General features: G+C 33.0%; 1 protein-coding gene across 1 annotated transcript in view; it reads right to left on the minus strand.

The window, feature by feature from the left end:
• The window catches only part of LOC144838480 (uncharacterized), a 34,472-nt gene extending 33,421 nt beyond the window's left edge, over positions 1–1,051 (minus strand). The window contains exon 1 of the mRNA XM_078693871.1: positions 819–1,051. The gene's annotated coding sequence lies outside the window, so the exon portion shown is untranslated. The remainder of the gene's footprint in view (positions 1–818) is intronic.
• Between the last annotated feature and the right edge of the window lie 5,062 nt (positions 1,052–6,113).

The raw sequence follows: 6,113 nt of genomic DNA on the forward strand, positions 1-6,113 counted from the left end.
TGTAAAAACAAATATTTAAATCACAAGTTTCGTTATTATTAGCAAAAATGATGGATTAATCTCATCAGTTGTTCTGGTTGAGAATGAGCTGAAAGCAGATGATGTAAGCGGTCAAGTGGGGGTAATAATGCCTCGTTTCCTTACTGAAGAGGGAAGTGAAGAGGTTGGTTATAAATGATACAGAATAATTAATGATTGATGGTTCAGGTAAACCTAAATAGAGGTCATATTGGATCATATGTTAGAAGGACTACTATACACAACTCAGACACACGCATAATAATGAAACATACCGGTGTACTCGAAATATAGCCCTCCAATTTTACTCGAAAAAAGCATGTTGAATAATGAAACATACCGGTGTACTCGAAATCTAGCCCTCCAATTTTACTCGAAAAAAGCATGTTGAATAATGAAACCATTGTTTCGTTATTCAACATAAGTGCGGAATTACTATGGCTATTAATAGCCATAATAACTGCACTTATTAAACATTAAATAGACCTGTTTTACGTTTGCCGTCTGTTTTCTTGCAGTATTCGTTGTAGGTCGCGTATTAACCATTCATTTTCTTTTATCATTCCAAAATGACGATTTTAAACTAAACACACTATTTTTAATGTGTTATCATTTACATTAATACTCCTAGGTTATGAATATTATCCCAGACAATATGTACATTGGTTCAAGAAAAATCAATGCACTTGATTATTTAATAATGTGAAATCGATTATTGTTCACAGCTATTAATTGATATTTGTTAAGTCATTAAGTGATATTTGAAATGTCGTAGGCCTAAGTGTTATAACGAACCTTACCTGTAAATATATTCGTGATACCACATAGAATTGAAGTCGTGCCGTTATCCATTAATCATCGCCGCCTACTACCAAATCAACAATTAGTTGAGTTGATTGCTTATGAGGATGGATGTAAAGAAACACAATTACGTCTGACACTATACCACAGTAACTGTAAATATAACAAGTGGTTTTAAGAACGAACGGATATTACAACTTGACTTGTACGAAGTTTATTATAAATTACGTTACATTCACATGCCGGAATAAGAAATGGACAACTCACCGGGGGGACATACCATTTAAATTCATTTTGGCGCCATTGTCATTTTCTTTGCATAACATCCATCTCCAACATTCTCATTATTCTACGGTTAAGCAATTTGAAATACAAATTAATAAATTATCTAAATGCAAAGAATGTTGAAATTGATTTATGTCGAACAAAGTTGCCCATCACAGCGTGTTGTTCGGACCCTGGATATCCGCAGACACACTGTGGTATAACTAGGACCCTGGATATCCGCAGACACACTGTGGTATAACTAGGAAGCCGATTCTATCATAATAGCCTGGATATCCGCAGACACACTGTGGTATAACTAGGTAGCCAATTCTATCATAATAGCCTCTAACATTTAAAAGTATTTATAATTAGTGTGACCTAGTTATTAAGATATGTATTTGCTTAACATAATAATGGAACGAGTCATAAATATCTTTGTCACTATACCATTTAATTCATTGCGACCATCCTTAGGCCTACATGTACTTGCAAATATTCATCAGTTTGTTATTTCTAAATTTATATTTGATAATTAATATATCAGATGTTTGGAACCTTAACGTTTTAAAATAATATATTATAAAAAAATATTATTAGTTAAAATTCAACCTACCAACCCTTTTGAATAAAATTACACTTGCCTACTTAAGTTGCCATGATTATTTTGTTTTTGTCATAATACGGTAGTCAGTATTGCTTAAAGTGGCTAAACTGAGTGTACGAGCTTTGCTCTTTTTTGACATCCATTCAATTAATAATTACCTTGCACAAGAGAGGTAAATACTAAAACTTAAACTTTGTGAATCTAATGACACATTGATCAACCAATGGTTCATTGAATAATCGGAAAATTATGCAAACGTTCGTCAGTAAACAAATACATAAATATTTCATTTAACAAATGAAACTGTCAATCAATAAGCGTCATGACAACAAATATATTCAGTCAAATCGATCAATAATTTCTTTCCCACACAATATGTTAAAGTAAAGACCCGATAGATAGATCTTGTAACGCTTCTCATTCCCTACTAAAACTTCTTGCAAATTAATCCGTCCCGCTATAAACGAGTTAAATGTTCAATACAAGCACTTTAATTACAACATTAATGGTATAATCCGTTTAACGACGGTCAGGTATGTCACATTTTCATCTCTTTCGGTCTTATTTAGCATTTTACAGAAATATAGCAATTCATAAAGAGAATATTGTGCATCGTAATCTCTCATTTATAGCTACGAAATATTCATTTAATATAGGTTAAATTAGTTTGGGAATTTAGTTGAACAAACCTTTGGATACCAATCCCACGCAGTAAAATCAAATAATGTCGAAAAATACTAATGGTGGAAATTGACGACGATAACGGAAAAGATGACGAATCACAGTTTTATTATCGAAATTGTGTTCGTTCGTAGTGACATCTTTGCTACGAGTGACACGACGTACAGTACATCACTGAATATTCAGCATCTGTGTTCGTTCGTATTGACATCTTTGCTACGAGTGACACGACGTACAGTGCATCACTGAATATTCAGCATCTGTGTTCGCTCGTAGTGACATCTTTGCTACGAGTGACACGACGTACAGTACATCACTGAATATTCAGCATCTGTGTTCGTTCGTATTGACATCTTTGCTACGAGTGACACGACGTACAGTGCATCACTGAATATTCAGCATCTGTGTTCGTTCGTATTGACATCTTTGCTACGAGTGACACGACGTACAGTGCATCACTGAATATTCAGCATCTGTGTTCGCTCGTAGTGACATCTTTGCTACGAGTGACACGACGTATAGTACATCACTAAATATTCAGCATCTGTGGTTTCCCATCATTAAATGCTTCTGATTATTGACTTACTTTTTATGAGGTTTTTGACAAGGAATCCATCAGATAATGTAATGTTGGTAATGGTTCGTTGGGAGTTTTTCACTATTGGGTATGAATATGTGTCATGAAAAATAATAATAACAACAAACAAATGAAACAAACTAGCAATCAACTAACAAATTCAAAATCTAAAATACAAAATCAACTCAAAAATAGTTGTAAATCATATATTACCTATATAATATACTCTTTGGTTTATAATAATAACAATAAATGAAAAATGTCCACGTCTTAAAGTCAAGCTACTAGAGTATTTTCTGTGGATGTTGTCCACGTCAAAGTCAAGCTACTAGAGTATTATCTGTGGATGTTGTCCACGTCTTAAATCAAAATTGTACTTTTCTTAATTGATATTTCACGACAAAATTAACGTCACTAAGTTTATGTTAATAAGTCAATAATACTATTAGGATTATGATTATTATTAACCGTCTATTATTCTTTATTCAGCATTCTCCAATGTTGTTGATAATATTGTATTAATTTCTTGAGTTGCTTCAGCATCTATGTTTACCAGTCGAATTGTTTTCAGTATCATAAAGTCCTGATTTTGAGAAAATTCAATGACGGCATTAACTAAAGATTCCGCACACTCGTTCTTACCGCCGCCGTAGATTCCAGAACTGATCAATGGAATAGCAATGGATTGTGCTTCAAGCATTTCTGCGTATTCAAGACAATTTAAAAATGTCTTGTGCAGGAGTGGTCTGAATGAGTGGTCTTTTCCGCGTACTGGTCCAACGGCGTGGATGACGTATTTAGCTGGCAAATTATAACCACTTGTATGCAAAACTTCTGACACATTAAGTTTGTGTTGTTCACGAAGATTCAATTTTTGCTGTCCTTCTTTGTTAATTTTATTACCAGCTTTATCGGCAATTGCTCTGGCAACACCGCCACCATGTTGAAGTTTGCCATTCGCTGCGTTTACAATTGCATCAACTTGTTCTTCGGTAATATCTCCTTGAATCACGGTAACTGTGATGTCTCTGTCGAGTACATACGCTGGTCGTGATTGTGGTGTACATCTCTCATCAATTTGCTTTGGTTTCTGACTTTCAGTTTTATGACTGTTCTCAATGGGCGTGTATATATCTTTGCAGTTACAACATGGTTTTACCCAATAACACACAATTGCAATTAAAACGATTGCAGCTAGGATACATGCAACAGCTATGATAATTAACATCATGATAAAGAAACGCGCTTCCATTTTTACCTAAGTATAAAGAATACGCAGATTAAACATTAGAAAATTGAAAAATAATAGCGATAACAAATCCTGATCGTGTTCTTATTTAGTGCACAAAATGGGATTATTTAATTATGACATGGTTCCACGTATGTTTCTGAGCGGCGTTTCATACACACCTAACTGTATGAAGAGTTTCAGCGTTCCACAGCTACTTTAAGCCAATCAAGCGGTAACATGGCGTCATATGTAATGTGCTTTTCCAACACAAATATCAGTTAATAAGGACCTTATAATACAGACGCTTACGTTTAAGGTTATACTAACTTGTATTCTACCGTTATAATATTGTTCCAATTACATGCTAACAATGAATAATAGTCACCTTTTATTTCTCCTCTTCTGTTAAACTTACCGTAGTCGAATTCTTCAAACCATAGAGATATTATGGTCTAACTCAAAAGCATCAGTAGGCCTACCAATAAAGTTGTTAATAGATAACACAATAAAAGCAAACTAGCATTTGTTAATTAATGAGCCATAGCTATTGATGTTTTATTGGAAACAGCTTGGACTTTGATCTTGGTATAGATTTATAAAACATAACATATTGAGATAGCAAACATTGATAAAACACAATAGAAGTATATAACATGTTCCTTAATAAACACATTTGAATTAGAATCACCTAACTAAAATATAATGTATTGATGACTTTCTCTAAAAGAAGTCAATAGTTAGTATCACGTAAATATCGTGTATAGGAACAGACTTAAAGGCCAGGTGCGGGCAAAAAAATTCTATTGATCATACATTCCAATAATTATCGATCTATAGTTTCCCCTATGTTTCATAATTTTTGGGTTTTTATTTGTGTTACACAAGCTTGTTGAAAATAAGCACTTTCTTATCAGTGGGGGGATAGTTCAAAATACACAATAATCTCTATTCTTTTGTACACAAATTTTTGTAAAAAGAGAGACATTTTAAAAAGCTATGAAAAATAAACGGTATGGTAAAAAATGTTATCAGATGACTAAATATAGGTAATATAACTTGAATTTTACATTTTGTGTATTTTTATTCAACTTCAAATTTTTATTTCCATGCTAATAGCAAACATTATCCACCGTATATCCACCATCTTTTTCTCGGGAGTCACCAGACTAGGTTAAACTACCTAACTACTGAAAAAAAGTCTTCCTGGTTTTTATGGCAGAACTTTGCCAAATTTTGTATTTGACCATATTAAGGACAATTCATGTTTTTTCGTCTTGATTTCTGTTAAAAATATTTGATTTATGTACAATTAACCAGATTTTATATTTAAAATTCATGCCTGTACCTGAGCTTTAAGGTTCATTCAATCCATACATGCCAACTAATAATAACCTAAGGTTCATTCAATCCATATATGCCAACTAATAATAACCTAAGGTTCATTCAATCCATACATGCCAACTAATAATAACCTAAGGTTCATTCAATCCATACATGCCAACTAATAATAACCTAAACGCTTCATTCAATCCATATATGCCAACTAATAATAACCTAAGGTTCATTCAATCCATATATGCCAACTAATAATAACCTAAGGTTCATTCAATCCATATATGCCAACTAATAATAACCTAAGGTTCATTCAATCCATACATGCCAACTAATAATAACCTAAGGTTCATTCAATCCATACATGCCAACTAATAATAACCTAAGGTTCATTCAATCCATACATGCCAACTAATAATAACCTAAACGCTTCATTCAATCCATACATGCCAACTAATAATAACCTAAGGTTCATTCAATCCATACATGCCAACTAATAATAACCTAAGGTTCATTCAATCCATATATGCCAACTAATAATAACCTAAACGCTTCATTCAATCCATACATGGCAACTAATAATAACCTAAGGTTCATTCAAT

The sequence above is a fragment of the Antedon bifida genome, chromosome 3 (genome assembly GCF_963402885.1).
Source record: "Antedon bifida chromosome 3, ecAntBifi1.1, whole genome shotgun sequence".
NCBI lineage: Eukaryota > Metazoa > Echinodermata > Crinoidea > Comatulida > Antedonidae > Antedon > Antedon bifida.